We start from the raw sequence: 20,976 nt of genomic DNA, 5'->3' as shown, positions 1-20,976 counted from the left end.
CATTCTTAATTACAACACTGTACTCTAACCCCAAGTGCAATGTGAGAACTCAGCAACAAAGAAGAATGGAAAAGGCCTGAACTGATGATAAAGCCAACAGTAACATAGCTTTTATCTATATAATGCTTTGCAGTTTACATAAGCCAATTTCCACATTGGTAGACTCAGGCCATTCTCATGATAACTATGTGAGGAAGTCAGCACTGATATTAGTATCCTCAGTTTTCAAAGAGACAGTATTGAAAAGAGGTATAAAATCCAGGTCCTGAAGTTTCAAATTCTGGCTATGTTCTTTCTTAGCTATGTTTCACTGGACAAATCCTTTCTGACATCAAGTTCCTCATATGTAGAAATATCTTCATAATGTTATGGGGAGGAATTAATGCAGTAATGTATATACAGTATTTCACATAGTTCCTGGCCCAAAAGAACACATCAATAAACAATCACTGTTATTATTAGATGAGGAAAATAAGACCCTGAGAAAGGAAGGACCCATATGTAGCACTCAGGGAAGTATGAGCAGAGCATAAGCTAGACCCTAGACCTCTTTTCTTAATCCAGTGTTCTAAGGCTCTTACCCTAAAGCTGTCATTTTTTTTTGTTTTCCCAGATAAGCCAGAGGTCTGCTGCAGGAATTTTAAGGATTGGAATGCTCATTTGTCTTACACAACCATTCTCTGTCACTGACAACTAAAATTCAGCAATTGGTATGAGGCTTTCAGGTAACAGGCCCTCAGTAAATATTTACTTAGTGAATAAGATACCTAAGTCATTAACATGTTATTATTGGAACCTGGGGAGAGAGACATATAAAATTATAGTCTGCCTTTAGGAAGCTCAGTCATGCCTTTTGGCCAGAACCATCATAATCTAGTAAGTTCCCAACATGACTAACACAAAGGGAAAGAGGAGAGACAGCTTATTTTGTTTGTTAGGCCTTTTAGAAAACATAGAATTGTTCCTTTGGCCACATATATTTGAATCTACAAGAAGAATGATATTGTAGACAGTAAGTAATAAGACAGTAAGTGAATGTGCACTGTTCAAAAAGGAATGTCCCACAAATTTTACACTGGCAAAACTGAAAGGGTCTACAATGTTACCCATCTTGATATTGGCATTGTTGCAAACAAAGTTAAAGGCAAGTTTCCTGCCAAGAAAATTAATGTGCCTTTTGAGCATATTAAGCATTAATACCTGAGATAGCTTCCTGAAATATGTGAAAGAAAATGATCAGAAAAAGAAGGAAACCAAAGAGAAAGGAATTTGTGTGCAGTGGAAGCAGCAGGCTGCTCTGCCACAGAAGAGTGTTTTGTAAGAGCCAATGGAAAGGAGCCTGAGTTTATGGAACTTGTTCCTATGAGTTCATAGCATAATACATATATTTTAAAAATACCTTAGACTATTAAAAAAGGAAAAAACCTCAGTCCTACAAGAGATATGAACTCCCAAGTAAATGAATGTCCAACAATATGGTAAGTAATGTTCTAGAAGGCCAAAAAGAGCTCTAGAATACCTTGGAGGGAGAAAAAGTCCCTTTCTGATAATTTATTGTTTAATCCCATCATTATCTGGAAGCAGAAAAAGAGGATGACAAAACTATTTCAAAGAAAATAAAGAGCTTGAGGTGAAATGACAACCAAACCTCAAGTCCTGACTTCAAATCCAATGTGTTTTCAACTATGCCTTCAGGAATTCTGTATGGGAAACAGCTTTCTTTCAAAAGAGAGTAAGCAGAAAGTGACCAGTATTGCTTCATTCAAAAGTACTAAGATTAGCTTTTTTATTAATAATTCAACTAAGAAGTTGGAGACATTGGATGGCACTGATCCAACGTAACTTTTGAAATCTCCTAGCTGGGTCAAAAGCTAGAAAATGATCTATACAAGACAAGCAGGTGATGAGCTGGAGGCACAGTGAAATCCTTCATGCCTTTGATAGGCCCAAGCTCTAATAATAACTTGAGGTGTCAAAATGGATTTTAACTCTAAAATTATATGGACCTCTAGAATCAAGACCATATTTATTAGGCAGTCTGAACTCATAGGCCATTGAGAATGGTTAAGTACTTTTCATGGTGAGTATATAGTCAGGAATACAAGGAATTTGTCAACTATAATCCATGATTATTTAGCATAACTGCATAGATATATATATCCCTCAACCTGCTACAGAAAGGAAAAAGAAAAAAAATGGTTATCATGATTATTAGTTAGCAGCAGTATCTCATTCAGTTATACCACAGAAATTATCACTCAGCATGAAACTTCAAGAAGGAACTTGTTTTGTGTCCCTCCTATATAGAAATATAGGAGATTTGAGCACCTCTACCTTGACCCTCAGACCCAACACAGTCTCTCTTGTGCCTGCCTCTCTCTCTCTCTCTCTCTCTCTCTCTCTCTCACACACACACACACACACACACACACACACACACACATTTCCTTTGGCTCAGGATGATGTCTCTGCTAATTCAATGCAATAAACTCTAGCTTAACCATTTACTAGCTGTGTAACATAAGCAAGTTTTTAACCACTCAGTATTTGTTTTTGTTTTTTTATTCGTAAAATATCAGTAACAATAAGAATGCTTGGCACATAATAGGGGTGTTCAATAATTGGAAACTGAGTCAGAGGTTGCAGTGTCTGCTGGATGGTAAAGAATGTGCCTTAGAGTAGAGTGATTCAGGTTGGGAAGTGTTGGCTTTTCCAGAGATTTGAAAGACTGAGATGATGGGCTGGCTGACTCCTTAAGAATTCTGCTTGCGTTAGGCAGCAACAGCAATCTTGATGCAGGCTATTATATAAGTTACAAGACAAAGCAACTCTCCTCTGGTATTAGAACTTGGAAATCTAGACTGCTGTAACAGCATGATTTCCAATTCCCACCTCCTTTCTGTCTACCCATGACCTCTGCCAATTCCAGAACCTTTCACTTACTGGCCATGCCCACCAACCCCATAAAAGTCTGAACCCACTTTGTCACTCACTCCAATCTTGTCTCTCCCAATTAAAACAATACATCTCTTCCTCAATTCCCCTCCCTCCTCCTATTGATGGCTGACAAGTATGAGCTGTTGTAACAATGGAATCCCCAGGCAGGGCTTCTTAAGAAAGCAGGGTATTGAAGATTATGTATACAGAGTGTTGGAATAATTTAGTTATATAAAACTGTATAAAATGAACTGTTCTGCTCTAAACACAGCAGTACTGATTTTTTTTTGTCTTGTCACTTCTAGCCATGTGATGAGAAGACTCATGCCCCACCTCCAAGTGACAGGTCAGTAAGTCCCCACTGCATTCTCTCTCTCCTGGGGCCAATGTGTGGGCAGAATTTTCAGCAGGGTCAGCTCTTTCAGCAGACTGCAGTAAGAGCAGCCTGGCATAGCAGGAGCAGCAGCTATTCAAAGGCCCTTAACAAACCCAGCACTCCATATCTCCAACTGGTCACAGGAGACAGGAGAGAGAGATAAACAGACCAACAGGTATTAACAGTATCTTGGGAAAGGAGAGACTCAGAGAAGGAGTCATAAGCAGACACACCGTGGTCTAGAAAAGGGTTGTTTTAGTTTACTTTTTCATTGGTATGATCAAAACACCTAACAAGAATAAATTGTTTTGAGGAAGAAAATTTTATTTGAGGCTCATGGTTTCAGAGGTCTCAGTCCATACATGACCAGTTCCATTTCTCCTGGTCCACGATGAGGCAGCACATAATGGGGGAAGGGCCCAGCAAACAAAGCTGCTCAGCTCATGGTGGGGTCAGGACACAGGGGAAAGGCATGAAAGAAGAAAACTGTTCCTCCCATGGCAACAAGGAAGTATGGGTGTAGCACAGGGAGGATGCACCCTTCTAGAGTATGCCCCCAGTGACCCACCTACTCCAACCATACCCCTCCTGCCTATAGTTCACACTCACTCATTCAAATGAAGATGGACTGATTAGGTTACAATTCTCACAATCCAATCACTTTGACTCTAAACATTCCTGAATTAACAGGAGCTGTTGGGAGGCATCTCATATCCAAACCATACCAAGATAGAATTAAAAATAAAGCAAAGAGAGAAAAGTCAGGTAGAAGGGAGGCAGGAGCTCACAAGTGAACAAGAGAAAGAAGAACAATATAAAGACTGGCCAGGAGAATGTGGGAACAAGTGAAAAGTCAATAAAGGAAAATGGAAAAGAAAAAGAGACAAAAAAGGCAGAAAGACTTTGAAATAAGGAAAAATGAGAGGCAAAAAGAGAAAAATCTAAAAATAAAGGTAGTTTAATGTGCTGGTGGAAGAAGAGCAGAGATCACCAGGATCCTAACTAATTTGCTTCTTACTTTGTATAAGCAATCCTTGTTACCTGCATAATAGTATTATACTTGACAACTGCCAAGGCTAGTGCCTTGACAGCAAATATGATAAGCAAATATGGAAGATATTTTTTTATATTAATGACACACCTGATGACATTTAAAAGCCAAGGTAATTAGGGCAAGTTGAGGAGGGAGATGAAAAGAGAAAAGCCATGAAGAGGCTTAGCAAGTTTAGAACGTTTACTCAAAGTAAGGAAACAGAAAGAGAAGTACACATGTACAGTTTCAAACAAATTTCTTAGGGGTTTTAATAGCCTAGCCATATACTCTTCTAGCAAATGAAGGTGGTTATTTTTTTTTCTGTACCTCCACCTCCAAAGTCTGCATCCTTTTTGCTTTACCTACAACTCCAGCCTCTATTGAGGCCCTCCTAAATCATCCCTAGGGAGATTGGAAACATCCCTCCTAGCTTTCCTGGTTCCAGCCCTGCCTGCTCATATAAACCCTTATTCCCAATATTTTTATGGGCCACCGCTGAACTGTCAGATAATTATCAAGGTATGCTGGAGTTGGGGTTGCCAGACTAAGGATTGGGGACCATCTTTCTGTCTATCACTATGTCAGAGGTGGCAGATTCTGCTCCAAGTTGCACAATGTTGTCTGAAGGGGATTATTTTCCCTGAATAAAGATTCCTGCAAAAGAAAGAGGGAGAGGGGAGAGGGCGAGGGAGAGGATTTTACATGTTTCCCATCCATTATTTTTCTATCAAGCTAATAACATCACTGTTCTGGTAAAAAATATAATGCATTAAATTAGTTTGACCTGAATGGTCTTAAATTACATATTTCTTTTTAAAATCAGATGATAATTAATATGTCCAATGACTACCTAAGTATAGCTATCGTCTAGCTGATAAAAAACATAATTGAGGGTCAGGCAGACCTTCCAATATTTCACCTGCCCTGGCTCTTGAATGCTCTGTTACATAACATGTTCCTAATCAGAAGTTAGTGTTCCTGCTTCCTCAGCTAGGCTCGAGTTTCTAAAAGGTAACCTGCCTTCTTTATCTTCAAGTAGACTAAGAGATTCAGAGGAGTTATGAATAACTTAACAAATATCTATTTCTGAATTAAGTAACTTCTCTGCCTAGTTAAATTCTGTAGGTTCAGTCATCATATTAAACAGTGAAACTCTTCTCTTAGCAGGGGACAGGGAAGGGGGACAATGAAGGAATGAACACGTATTGAGCACCTATGTATTGGGCACTGTGCTAATCCTTTTCACATGCCTGTTTTCCTCCAATTCTCAAGAAAATCCTAGGCAATAGATGCTATCTTCATTTGTCAAACAGAAAACCAAATTTCGAAGAAATTGAGTGACTTGCCTATTAGCACACTATTCATAAGTATCAGGGCCTAGATTTTTAGGCAAGTCTTCTCAATTAGAGTAGACTCTTATCTATGCTTTTGTCTCTATGTTCTTTTAGCTCCTAATGTTAGTAAAACCTGTTGACAGGCCAAAGTCCAATTGTCTTTCACCCTATTCAACTCTTCTAAACATCGATGTCAGTAGGTTCCTTCTACTTCTTGAAAGTTTCTCTTCCTATTGTTTCTGTGACACTATTATGTCTTGGTTTTATTCCTATGACTTTGACCAATACTTCTCAGTTTTCTCTGCCTGACACTCTCATACTCTTTATTCTAAGTCTTCATATTCTCGTTTGGCAATATAATTGAATCCCATATAACACTATACTGTTTCTAAAGGTCTAGACTCAAATCATTACTGCCTCCTGAGCCTCTCCACATGGATATGATTTGGCCACCTCAAACCAAACATGTTAAATAATCAAGTCAACAGCCTCACCCCTGATTCCTCATCTCTCCCACACTTGCTACCACCTCCAGAGTGACAATTCCAGTATGTCAATTATATCCCAATGAATACACTATCTAAACAAAAAAGAATAAATGAGGGTTTTCATTGAAGAATATATGAGCATATTCAATAAATAACTATGGTTTTCATTGTGGAGACACACACACAATTATACACATGCACATTAAAAGTTTACCTTTCCAATTATTTTATGTGTACAACTCAGTGGCATTGAACATATACACAATGCTGTGCAATCATTACCAATATCCATTTCCAGAACTTTTTCACTGTCTCAAATATTCTGCATTCATTAAATAATAACTTCCTATTTTCCCAACATCTCTAGGCCCTGGACCTCTATTCACTTTCTGTCCCTATGAATTTGCCTACTCTAAGTACCTCATGTAAATGGGATCATATCTCATATCCTATATGTCCTTCTGTGTCTGACCTATTTCACTGAGCACAATGTTTTTAAGGTTCACACATGCTGTAGCATGTATCATAATTTCATTTATCTGTGGTTGGATAATACTCCATTATATATTTATATACCTCATTCTTTTATTCATTCATCTGCTGATGAACACATAGGTTGTTTCTATCTTTTAACTATTGTGAATAGTACTGCCATGAACATAGGTATACAAGTATCTGTGTCTCTGCATTTAGTATTTTTTGGATATACCAACAATGTAATGGTTGGATCATATGGTAATTCTATATTTGATTTTTGAGAAATTTTCAAACTGTTTCTCATCATAGATTTACCACTTACCATTTTCATTAGCAAAGCCCAGGGGTTCCAATTTCCCCACAAATTCCTCAACAGTTTTTCTTTTTAACTATGGATGTGAAGTGGTACCTCACTATGGGTTTGATTTGCATTTCCCTAATGATACCAATCATTTTTTCATGTGCTTATTGGCCACTGGTATATCTTTGGAGAAATCTCTATTCAACTCCCTTGACCATTTTTAAAAATTATGTCATTTAGTTTTTTTAGTTGAGTTGTAAAAGGTCTTTATATATTGTGAATATTAATCCCTTACCAGATGTATGACTTGCAAATGTTTACTCCCATTATGTGAGTTGTTTTTACACTTTACTGATAGTGTCCTTTGATGCACAAAAGGCTTTAAGTTGATAAAATCCAAATTACCTATTTTATCTTTTTTGTCTGTGCTTTTGGTGTCATATACAAGAAAACAGACAAAAACAATACAATGTCATAAAGATTCCCCCCTGCTCTCTTTTATGAATTTTCTAGTTTTAGCTAAAGCATTATATTTAATAGCAAAAAAAGTGAAGAATTGGGGATGGGGCTCAGTGAAAAAGTGCTTGCCTCACAAACATGAGGCCCTGGGATCTATCCCTAGGACCACACAAAAAAAGTGAAAATGGCCATCAATTAATTCTGGAAAAATAAATGATGACCTGTCCATATTATAGAAATCTATTTTGGAGTTAAAAAGAAAGAGGTAGGTCAATTAATACTGACATGGGAAACAATCAAAACAAACTATTAAATAATAATTCAAATTTTATCTTTTTAACACAAAACAGTTTTTTTTAAAAAAACACCAAAACACACTATTGATTTGCTTATTTGTATATACAAGAATCCATACACAGACACACATATCCCCATAACATCCAATGACTCAGAAACTGAGAGAATGTGCTCATAGGTGCTTTCCATATAGAGTTTTTTCTACTTTCTGTAAGGAAATCAATGCGAACCAGAGCTTCTTAAAATGCAAAGAATATTGATTAAAATAGTTTCTTCCCAACTACAAAGATAATACAAATTCTGATACAATATCTAATCTCCAATCCTGTTTAATCCTTCCCATACCCCTGAACTTGTGGAGGTAAAGAGGTAGAGAAATATTTGTATAAAAGCTACAGAGGTGTAGCAGCTCAGGAGGTTGAGGCAGGAGGATCCCAAGTTCAAAACCAGCCTCAGCAACTTAGTTGAGGCCCTAAGCAACTTAGCAAGACCCTGTCTCAAAATGAAAAATAAAAAAGGCTGGGAATGAAATAAACCACAGAGGTGGCTATATTTTCCCTTGCATGATTATTCTCTAGTAAGTGTATAAGGACTCTAGTTTATATTATGTGCCCTACTGTTTTGAATTTTCTGGATTTGCCCTGAGGAAAGGTTGAAATTTCTTTTCATATTTAGGCAGTTAGTACTATCTTCATATAATGTTGAGAAGGAAGAATACCTGAACCTGTATACTTGGAGCCAACTTTAGCAGGTCAAATACAGTAACAGATAACAGTTTTATGAAACAAAACAAAGAAAGAAAAGATTTCTGAAACTTCAAGTAACAATGCATTTTAGACACCTGGTTTGGTATGACAATTTTAGTAAAGTCCATCAGGGATGCTCCCATAAGATTATAATGAGGTAAATGGAGTGAAAGAATAATATAATACTAAAGAAAACAAGACTGGGTATAAAAATTAATGTCAAATTTAAAATACAAGAAAGAGATCAAATGGGGGTTAAATGCTTAGACAGTTCTTGGCACATATAAATAGTTGATAATATTTAAGTATTTCACTGTGTTATTATCAATGTTGTATTATGGTATATACCTAATCCTACTGAGTCAGTAATTATTTCTACCAACAAAACATGCAAACTATTACCAAATATTCAAGATCCACTGCTTTTAAATATGTGAAATAAAAAAATATTCTCATAGATTTCTTTTGGGTAGGTGTTATATATTTTGTTTTACTTGTCACTGTTTTGGAAGTGGGAGCCCATTTTAAGCTAATTCAATTGTTCTTTAAAAAACTAGTCCAGACATCTCTGAAAAGATTCTGACCTTATACGAATAGCTTTAACTTCTTTTTATTTCAGTTTTCTTTTCTGTAAAATGATGTTGTTAATAGTCTTTACTCTATATATGAGGACTAAATCAGTTAATTGATATAAAACACTTAGAACAGTGTCTAGATCACAGTATATTATTTTAATTGGCTAAGTCGTTATGATTATCTTCAATATTATTTGTTTTCTGATAATGAAGGATATCCCAGGTACACATTACTTTTTCTTAACTCTAAATTTAGTGCCTGCTACCTTTCAATAATTTATTTTACCATTTATTTGAGAATAGAGTGATAACCCATTGATGAATGCCATTCCTTGATGTTACCTAGGAATGTTCACTGGATTATTTTGCCCAAGATTGATAGCAGTTAGGAGGTCACTGGAGACTAGTCCCACCAGTTCTTTGATATAATGAATCATTTTATTAGGTAAAACATGCACATGATATAAAGTTCAAAAAGATACAAAAGTGTCCCCACCTCTGTCCCTGCCCCATTACCACCTACATTCCCTGCTGAGACCCAACCAATGTTGTCAGTTTTTTGAATGTATGACAGAAATCTTTGAAAGTTATGAGCTTATTTATCTTGATATTTTAAATTACAAGAAAGAGATCAAAACAAAGAGGAGACTCGGTAAAGGAAACTAACTTAAGATCATGTGGGAAAGGGTCTTAGTTTGGGAGTAAGAGAATATACTGAGTTGCTATTGGAAGGCTATTTCTCTCACTGACAAAACAGAAAATGAAACGAAAATTTCATGAAATGAAAATGAAAACAGAATTAAACCTCAACAAATAAAGTATTAGAATTAATCCATGCTGTCTGTTCTACATCCCCAGTGGACACTACAGGGTAATTCAGGACCCAGGACTGCAATATTTATTAATCTCTAAAGGATTTGGGAAAGTAACATAGGTTACTATGTTATTTTAGCCACTTATTAGAATGACGATTCTAATATCATGGCTTCCACCACCTACTCCTTGAGCAAATCAAGGACTGATATTCTTCTTTGCCTTTATTTAGACTGTGATCTATAACTGTAATGCATGTTTCTAGCCCTGCCCTGTTAACCCCATTTTCAATGGCTTGAAAACTCCTACCTATCCTTCAAAATCCAATTTGAATGGCATTGCCAATGGTAGCTTACACAAATGAATTGGTGGGTTCCTTTGCTGTACGTGTTTCTTAATGTGTCAACATACCACTGCTATCCTTAATTATAAACAATTTGAGGGAAAATGCCTGACTCCTCTCTAGTGCCTAACACAGTCCCAAGATGGAGAAAGATGAGAGAAAATGACAAATTTTCATCATCATCATTGCCAATGTATCACCATCCTGAAGGACCAGCCTAAATGTATCTAGTTACTGGGCTAACAGCTTAACGACTTCATAAAAGCATTACATTTATGGAATATGGTAGATATGGGTTTAAATTCCAACTTTACCAATTACCAGCTTTGTGACCTTAAATAAGTCACTTTACTTCTCTGAGCATTAGTTTCCTCATCTACACAAAGATCAATAATTGGATTTTCCTCATGGGGTTTCTATAAGGATGAAATGTAATCATACGGAACACATAGTGTACAACAAACACTTAAACAGTAGTCTTTACTATTAGGGCAGTGTAATTTTGAGTCCCTGTGAAGATCCTGACTGCTTGGACTCCGCAGTTTTCCCATAATACTCATTCTCCTAGCCACCATACAGCAGAAATGTTGTGTCAATCCATTTCTGGGCTCTTGAATAGGACCACAGACTAGAAACATGCCAGAGTATGAATTTCTGTCATGGATCCAAGAGAAACTTCCATGAGAAGAGTGGTTCATTGCTCAGGATGAGAATTAGTTTGCTCCCAATTCCTAGGAGACCTCCAGTATAACATTCTATTTGTCATGGCATCAATGAAAACCCAGTGTAGAAATGTGAGTCTGACAAACAAAGTGAGTCCAAGATGGATAAAGTCAACTCTCTCCTTCCCTCTTAACCTGGCTTCTGACCCTAGCTCGGTCACTTGCTGGGTAAGTCACTTCCCTTCCTGGACTTCAGTTTTCCTAGCTATAAAACAAAGCTATTGGATCAGGTGGTCTGTCCAGGCCTATCAGTTTAGATACTCCAAAGTTCTCTTTTCCTTCCCTTCCTACATGCTCCTCTACCCTTGGCAAACAATAAGTTCTTAAAAGAAAGAGTGGGGACTCACTGACCAAAAAAATAAAAGGATGCACTCTCTACAATAGGAGGTGGCCTGGGCTGGGGACGTGGCTCAATTGGTAGCACGCTCGCCTGGCATGCGTGCGGCCCGGGATCGATCCTCAACACCACATACAAACAAAAGATGTTGTGTCTGCTGAAAACTAAAAAATAAAGAAAGAAAAAAATAGGAGGTGGCCAGATTTTCAAGTTAAGAAGCAAAGCCCTGGTTTTTGACATTTAAGGCACTAAATGTGGGCCCAGGATTATGGGTGATGCCACTTCCTAAATGGTGAAGAAAGAGTGATACAAAGGGAAGAGACCCTGCCAAAGGAGGTGATAGTTTTAGAAGTCACCATGCCCCTGACAAGTAGCCAGGCCTGGCCAAGGATTTTGGTCAATCCAACTCACTTCATACAGTCCCACAAGAAAAAAAGGAAAAGCCAAGGGAAACATGAAACCTGCCCTTCAGTTGTACAACTTCCCCTCTATGCTATTTAGAGTCCAAGTGATGAGAAAGACTGTCACATCCACTCCCAAATGTCTAGGCAAAACCTTTAGTCCCTGTTATAATTTAGATGTGGTGTCCCCCAGAAACTCATGTATGAGACAATGCAAAAAGGTTTGAAAGGAAAAGCATGAAGTTATAGTCTTAACCTAATTAGTGAATTGATCCGTGATGGGATTAACTGAGTGTTGACTGAAGGCAGGTGGGGTGTGGCTGGAGGAGGTGGTTAATTGGGGGCATGGCTATGGGGTATATATTTTGCATCTGGAAAGTAGAGATATCTCTCTCTCTACTTTCTGATCACCATGAGGGCTGCTTCCCTCTGCTACACTCTTCTGCCATGATGCTTAGCCTTACCTTGAGCCCCAAGAAATGGAGTCTGCTGTCTATGGATTGAGACCTCTGAAACCGTTAGCCCTTAAATAAACTTTTCCTCCTCTACAATTGTTTTTGGTCTGGTCCTTTAGTCAAAGCAGCAAAAAAGCTGACTAAAACAGTCCCCATGGACTGGAAGGAACATGTCAAAGTAGGAAATGGAATTAGCATTTGTTGAATCCCTGCTGTTTTCATATAAGTACATGCAACTCTTAGAGCAACTTCAGAAAAGTAAGGTGGAAATTGCCTGCCCAGCTGTAAAAATGCAAACAGGATTTGTGTTTCAGAAGCTATGGATATCTTATTTTCTCAAGAAAGCCTTGTCAAGAAAATAAGTATCTAAATGTGATTCCTCGATGACAGAGACAGGCTCTAAATGTCTATATAGAGCACAATGACAAGGACGAGCTGGAGTAGAATCAACTAAGTGGTAGAGTTGAGAGATAAGTAGCCATGATGCAGATAAGTGAAAGAAAGAAGCTTCTCTTCAGAAACAATGCAGCAGAGAAAGAGGTTAAGTGATAAATTGAGGCATTGATAGGGAAGATGGGGGCATAGAAGGTACACAAGGGTTTAGGGAGAAGCGGGACCTTGAAGGAGAAAGAAGACCATAGCTAAATGATGGGGAACTTGGAGGGGACCAGGTGATAAGAAAGAAAAGGAAAGAGTTTGGGGGTTACAGAAGAGGGAAAAAAGAGGTGACTTGGGCTATAGGAAAAGAAGGAATTCATACACAAAACGGACGGCTCAATAATGGGAAAGAAAAAAATCTAAATGTCAGGAAGAAGAGACAGTGGCTTAGAAGGTAGTTAAAATAAGCAAGGTATTAAGGAATTAAAGGGCTGGATATGGGCTAATGATGAAGGGATTCCTAAATGAGGTGACTAGAAGTATATGAAGGGTAAAATGCACTGTGGGAGCTTGATCTGGGGAGCCTGTTAATTAAGGTGCAAATCTAGATTATACCTGGAAGGCATAGAACTATAAACTTTTTTAAACTGTAAACTTTTTTAGAAAAATAAAAGAAGAAAATCTTGAGAATATAGTTTGTTAAGGAGTTACACATGCTGATAAAAGCACCATACATAAAAAGAAAAATCAACAAAGTGAACCCTCTCGAAATGTAAACATTTTGCTCTTTGAAAACCCATGTGAAGTTGATGAAAAGGCAAGCCACAGACCTGGGAGAAAATACTTTGAAATGTCATATCTGACAAAATACCAATATCTAAAATATATAAAAATTCTCAATACTTAATAGTAAAAAAACAATCCAGGGCTGGGGTTCTGGCTCAGCAGTAGAGTGCTCGCCTCGCATGTATGAGACCCTGGGTTCGGCCCTCAGCACCACATAAAAATAAACAAACAAGATAAAGATATTGTGCCCATTTATAAATAATTTAAAAAAAAACAATCCAGTAGGAAAATAGGAAAAAAGATATGAATAGACTAAATTAGCTTTCCTCTGCTGAGACAAAATACCTGAGAGTATCAATTTAAAGGAGGAAAGATTTATTTTAGCTCATGGTGTCAGAGATTACAGCCCATGGTTGGTGGTTCCCATTGCTATGGGCCTGTGATGAGAAGGTTATGGTAGAAGGTTATGGCAAGAAAGTTTTCTCACCTCAGCGTAATCAGAAAGCAGAGAAAGAGAATGAGGAAAAGGGAGGCGGCAAATAAACTCTTCAAAGGCATGCCCTCTCCCCAAACCCCAGCCTTGTGACCTTCTTCCTCCAAATAAGCCCCATATATTAATGTTTCCACCACCTCCCATCTGTGCCATCAGCAGGGGACCAAGCCTTTATCACACAGCCTTCAGAGAAGGCATATATTTCTCCAAAGTTGATGTCCAGATGACCGATAAGTGCATGAAAGGATATTCAACACCATCAGACATTATCTAGATAAATTCAAATTAAAATCACAATGAGATGTCACTATTATAATATATTATATTCTATTATATATAATATATATTATATATTAATATATAATTAAAATATAGTACTATTAATTATAATTATAATTATTAATATATAATAATATAGATTCTATTATATATAATCTATTATATTCTAACATCTATTATAATGGTTAGAATAAAAAATATTGACAATATCAAATATTGGTATAAATGCTTAAAACTGGATTACTCATGCAATGAAACATGACACATAATTTGCTGATGGGAAAGTAAATGGCATACCACCCTGGGAAACAGTTTGGCAATTTCTTACAAAATCAAAATTAAGCATGCAATTATCACACCACTTAGCAAATGTAATCTTAGAAGTTTACTTCTGAAAAATCAAAACTTATATTCATCCAATAACCTATTCATAAATTTATATAACAGCTTTATTCATAATAGCCCTAAACTGGACATACCCCTAATGTCCTTCAATAGGTGAATGGTTTACTGTGGGACATTAATACCATGGAAAACTGTATAAGGCATAAAATGGAATGGGCTATTGATACATGCAACAACTTAGATAGACATCAAGGGAGTTAGGATGAGTTAAACAAAAAAAGCCAGCCTCAAAAGATCATATACTGTATAATTCCTTTTATGTAACATTCTTACAAAAGCAAAATTTTAGAAATCAAGAGTGGATTAATGTTATACAAGGGTTGGAGGAGATGGTGAGAGACAGGTGAGGATGGCTATAAAAGGGCAACAGAATAAATACTTTTAGTGGTGCAATTGTTCAGAACCTTCACCGAGGTGGAAGATACATGAATCTATGTGTAGGATAAAGCTGAAAAAAACTAAACACATCCAAAAAAGTTAGTAAAACTTGGGAAACTGAATAAGATTGGTGGGTTCTATTATGTCAGTAACCTGATTGTGACATGGTATTATAGTTTTACAAACTGTTATCATTAGGAAAATTGGGCAAAGATGCTTGGGAATTCTCTATATTATTTCTTACAAATGCATGTGAATCTACAATTATCTCATTTTATATTTTCAACTTAAAGAAAAAGAAAGAAATTATAAGTGATATCATGATCCAAGTAGCAGTGGAACCCATACATGAGGATAAGTTTGAGTAGCCATGTACTTAGTGGGGAGTAGGGTCTGCTAGGAGTGCAGAGCAGGGCTAACAGAATCCAACAGCTAGGTATGAGTTATATCACACCTGGGTAGAGACAAAAAAAATTGGACAGCAAGGTGTTAAATGGGAGTCTCTTTGGTGTTCACATCCTCATTGCCCATAGTCCCCCTGAGCCACACAGGCGACTGTAGGATTGACTTCAATCAGGCCATAACCAGGGACTATGAAAATATTCCCATAAGACCTATGAATGTGACAGTCTGATCACACAAGTTAGCAACACTCAGACATGACAACTGAGATGTTCTACATATATTAAAATGGCTTGCCTGTCCTAAAGTACTGAAAGGCTTCTCTTTCTGCCTTTCAGCATGAATCTGAAAATCCAGAAACAAATTACCACAAACTAAGTGGCTTTGAATGAAACAAATTATCTTTTAGTTCTAAAGAAAAGAAATACAAAATGAGTCTTAATTAACTAAAATCAAGGTGTGCTCCTTTAGGAACACTGGGCATACTACCGGTGGCTCTAGGGGAGGATCTGTCTGTTTGTCTTTTGCAATTCTCTTCAGATGCCTGAATTCCTTGTCTAAAGGCACTTCTTCCATCTTCACAGTCAGCAGAGTAGTACCTTCCAACATCTCTGATTCTTCTGCCTCAGTCTATCACATCTTTCTTTATCTCTGCTGCCCCTCCTTTCCTTTTTAGAAGCCTTATGATTATGACAGCTGCACCTAGATAATCCTGAATAATCTCACAATCTCAAAATCCTTAAATTTAGTACATATACAATGTTACCACATAATAGATTATTTGCTTAGATATTCATATATACTAATTAATTTAACCCTAAGAATAGCCCTATGAAGAAGGTATTATTTTTGTCCCTATTTTACTGAATGAGAAAGTGAGACTCATAAAAGTTAACTTGCCCAAGGTCATAGAGGTAATAAATAGCAGACTTAACATTCACATACTGCCTGTCTGGCTCTAGAGGCCCTACCCCTAACCATTATGTTGTTCTACTCCTGTTACTATACATAAGATACTTTGTGTAAAGAACAAGTACCAAACTTATGCAGAAACTTGGCTTTCTCAATCTTGGATTCCTAAGTGAGGCATATTTTTTTCTATTAGGGAGAAATATAAGGGAGTTAACAATGGCACAATATGGCACACCAAGCCATATTGGAGTCCAAGGCTAAAGGGAAGTTTGGCAATACTGATCTCATTTTATTTAAAATTTTACTATGTTGTTAATGGTGGATTTTCATATTCATTAATTTTAATTTTAAAGTATTATATTTAAATACTATTAATCCTGATTCTTGAGTGTTTTTTAGTAACCCCTTAAATTTTGCCCCTAAGTCAAGTGCCTCACTTGACTCTACTTAGTCACAACATAGCCTGAGGGGGAAAGAAGAAGAAAGTCCTAGATCACTTTGTTCTGTCCCACAGTGTTCTTTTTTAAAAAATATTTATTTATTTGTAGGTAAACACACAGTATCTTTATTTGTTTTATGAGGTGCTGAGGATCGAACCCAGTGCCTCACATATGTGACGCAAGTACTTTACCACTGACCTACAGCCCCAGTCCCCATATTGTTCTTGTTATGAAACTGTAGCACTTGTTTGCTGAGCAACCCAGACAATGTTGAGGCCTGGTTCTATAAGAACAACTACAGGGATTTCTTATTTAGCCACCAGAATACACCTTTTGAAAGGACAGAAAGAACCTGTAAGGGTATCCAGTTAAACTTTCTTATAATCAGATTAGTAAACTTGATTTCTTCACACAAAACTAAGCACTTCTATAGTCCCAGATTAAAGTCCTTAGTCCCTCTAAGACTCAAGCAAGGTAGGGAAGAAAATAGTACCCAAATTACCCAGGACCAAGACTATATTCCAGGACTCCTGACTCTTCATTCAGAAATCTTTCTAGACTTTCTGGCAGAAGGGGACTTTGGTTCCCTATTCCAGCCATTGAAGATGAAAACCCATATATTTCTGATTCCAGAACCTAATTTCTGAGCTCTATGCTAAGTGGTTGAAAATGGAAAATATCTCCTTCAGGGAAGGCTCAGGCCTGTGGGAGAGATTTATCTAGTTCTAAAGACATAGTGAGATGCAGAAATGCTGGCAGTTTAACAGTTTTATGACAAATATACTCATAGCCTCGGGATCCCCACCATCTAAGGTCTCCATAATATGTAGCCAAGGATGGGACTGAGCCTCTACTGCTTCTGTCCTCTTAGGAAAAAAAAGTCATGCATTGTCTTTCAGGTCCCTGGGATAACATCTCTTTGCTATCTAAACAAGGAAATAAAAGCAATCCTCAAAATGAACATTTTTCAACCCAAACATTCTTGAAATTCCCAAAACCTCAGGGCTTAACAAGATAATTACCACACTGGCACTCACTTAAACTTTCCAACTAAGTTAAGATCAAGGATATCAAGTCCAATAGGACTCCTGACCTTTGGGGATCCTTTGAGATTTTAACAGATATCTACCAACTCATGCTTCCATCTTTCCATTCTCCAAGCCCAGTGTGCTAATTCTTCACATATTTTCCTTCTCTTGGCCTGGAAAAAGACATCCAGTGCTGTCCCTTTAACTTCTACCACCGATTTCAGAACACCTGATCATTGTTCTAAAAACACCTACTCTGGAATTCAGGATCTGGTCTCTTTCTTTGACTTCTCCAAACAGAACTAAGCACTTCTTAGTCCTGGATTGAAGCATTTTTCTTCAAATGTATCTCATTGCTCTAATTCTTCATTGGTTTATGGGTCTCCTCTGATTAGACTGTGAAAACTTTGAGAGCATAGACTTTTAAAATTTTGCATGCAGCATAGATTCTGAAATGGAATCACTGTTTTCTGAATGAATGAATGAATGGATAAGTGAATGAACAAACAAATATTTTGTCTGACTTATAGAAAATTATTTCACTTCCCATAGGTTGCAAGATTCAAAACAGGGATCATTTTGCCTACACAGGTTTTGAAGACAAACTAATTATTGCCAGTTTAAAAGTTCTGGCATAATTATAAAGATAAAGAGACGATCTGTGATTGCCAGGGAGTAGAGGGGAATGAACAGGCTACAAAGTGACATGAGGGAATTTGTGGAGGTGATGAAAATGTTCCATATCACAACTGTGTTGGTGATTGCATAACTATACACATTTGTAAAAAATGCATCAAATAGTATACTTAAACTTGGTGAGTTTAGTATATGTAAATTACATGGTAATAAAGCTGTCTCAAAATGGTCTGAATTTCCAAGACAAAAAGAGCTTTGAAATCTAAATCTATCAATGTAATCCAGGTGGCTGTTATAAAAAGAACATGGACCTGAGAGTTCAGACACAATGTTCCAATTCTGGTTCTACCAACAGTTATCTAGGTGATCTTAAATAAGATCTTTTAGTTTTTCTGAGACATCTCTTCTGCCTCACTGAGATAGTAGGTGTGGATGCACTTTGAAAAGTTCGTCACTTATTATGATCAGAATATCTACCACGAACAGCCAAATTTCAATGAGATCCAGAGACTTTTTTGCCTAAAACTTAGGAACAAGGAAAAATAACTAGATCCCGAATCTCAAGGCTCACACTTGCCAACTCCTATAAACCAATTTCTCCTCATCATCTGATTAATAAACTTCCTTTTGAAAATGTTTTCTTAGAATAGCCTTGGGGAAAAGAGGAGGCTGGCTAATTTTAACTACTGGGAGAAAGTGTGGCTGGCTTTTTGACAGGTGACACGTAAGGGTTGCACAAGGGAAAAGAACTGAGGGGAAGCCCAAAACCGCAGCTTTCTTCTTTCAGACTGCTGGAGATCTGAGTGCTGATCTCACCTCCAGAGTGTTCCCATCAGAGCTCCCTGATTTGGTAAGGTGGGGGACTGCCACAGCAGGTTTTCCTGATAAGATCATCAACTGATGCCTACCTGTCAAGGCCAAAGCCAATAAATATGTGTCCCTAAAAAAGTTGGCAAATATTAGGAGTGGTAGGGGTAGAATATGGATAGATCCATATACTTTTAAACCTACTGTAGATACCCTGCCATTTTCCCTAATTGTGCCATGGAATGGGCATCAAGCCACTGGCTTAGGGCCACAAGAAATTATAAACTGCCTCTGATATAAATTTATTTCCTTCCAGCCTCACTTCATTACATGGAAAATGGAAGTAACATAGTATTTCCATGATGGCTGTGATAATTAAAAGACATTATATGTGCAAAAGTACTCTCTTAACTGTAAAGTATACAGACATGAAAAGAGTGGCTCCCTTTCACTCCTAGAACTGTTTATAAGAGACCAGCTTGAAATGACTCTTCCCAGGGGACAGGGATATATTATATAGCTCCTGCTGTCTGAAAAGGCCATCTCCTTTTGCTCTATTTCAATCTTCCCATCTTTCAGAGCCCAGCTCAAATTCCACCTTATAAAAAGTCTTGAATATCACATAACTAGATTTTTTTTTTACAATTACCTTGGCTCAATCCCTTGAAAAACTGTTTTGCTTACAATTCTGGATTTTTGGGAATCATGAAAGACAGCATAGATAAAAAGCCTTGCCTTTTGATTTAGGATTATACAGTGAGTTCGGTTCCTGGCTATACTACTTACTAGTAAGATGCCCCTCTTTGAGCCTCAAAATTTTCATCTACAAAATAGGGGTGAGATTAATTGACAGCACTGCCATGAGGTCAAATGAAACATTGAATTTGAAATAATTTTTCAAATGCCACAGAGATTTGAACTATTATTATTACTAGTATTATTATTACTTTTTATAGAATTATAGTAATATTATATTACACATAATTACATATGACACATATACTTTTATTATATTAGTAATAACAATATTACTATAGGGCTGATAAGGGCTACAAAACTGTTTCTTAACAGTTATAGTCTTTTTGGTAGCCCCCTAAACCACTGGATATTTTATCTTACTGGAAACACTTCCTTGGATTTTACCTCTAGGGGTCTTACAAAGGTTGGCTTACCTTGGGAAAGAATATTATCACAAATGCCTAATTGCCATCTTTGAACATACAGAAATTTCTAATTAAGAGGAAGCCGATCATTTGTTCTCTGACTGAAAAAAAGCCCAACAGAATGTAGTTCAGTGGTAAAGCTCCCCTGGGTTCAATCCCCAATACAAAAAAAAAAAAAAAAAAGCCTAAAATAAAGACATGGCTAAAATGTAAACAGGTGTACAGAAGAGTCTGTTGGTGTCCTTTGTCATGAGAGGAGTGGACCAGCCTAACTCTGGACCAAGTGAATTAAGTGGGAAGGCTAGGAAAAGGGAAACTCAGCAGAGGGAAGATAATGAGAGAAAGAATCCAAAACCATAAAAGATTTCCTGTGGGCCTCACTTTGCAACTCTTAAACTACAACAGAAAAACCAACAAACTTCAATTTCATGACACATATCCCTGGCCAAGATATCTAAATGTGTGCTGTCATGAAACAGGCCTAAACTGCTGTGAATCTATTTCTGAGAGGGCATATTCAAATTGGAGGGCAGTGGTAGTGAAAGTTAAGCCACCAGGCCAGACACCTCTAAAAGCTGCATTCACCGGTATTATTGCTCACCAGGGCTTAGCCATAGAAATATAACCTATGTGCCCAAACACATGCTCCCAGATATACTGACTATGCAAAAATAAAGACTCATAGGAAAACAGGCATTCATAGACATCTTCAAGGAAAAACATGCAAGTGAAAAGGTCTACAGAATCAAACACTTACAAAAAGGCAGCACATGTC

The 20,976-nt window shown here is 37.2% G+C and overlaps 1 protein-coding gene across 3 annotated transcripts in view; it reads right to left on the bottom strand.

Moving 5' to 3' along the window:
- ARHGEF9 (Cdc42 guanine nucleotide exchange factor 9) overlaps positions 1 to 20,976 on the bottom strand; it is a 356,264-nt gene that overhangs the window by 208,113 nt on the left and 127,175 nt on the right. The gene's annotated exons all lie outside the window — the stretch shown is intronic.

The sequence above is a fragment of the Spermophilus citellus genome, assembly GCF_964194105.1.
Source record: "Spermophilus citellus genome assembly, chromosome: X".
Lineage (NCBI taxonomy): Eukaryota > Metazoa > Chordata > Mammalia > Rodentia > Sciuridae > Spermophilus > Spermophilus citellus.
Note: the sequence above shows the minus strand (reverse complement) of the source record. Positions and strands in the feature narration are given on the sequence as shown.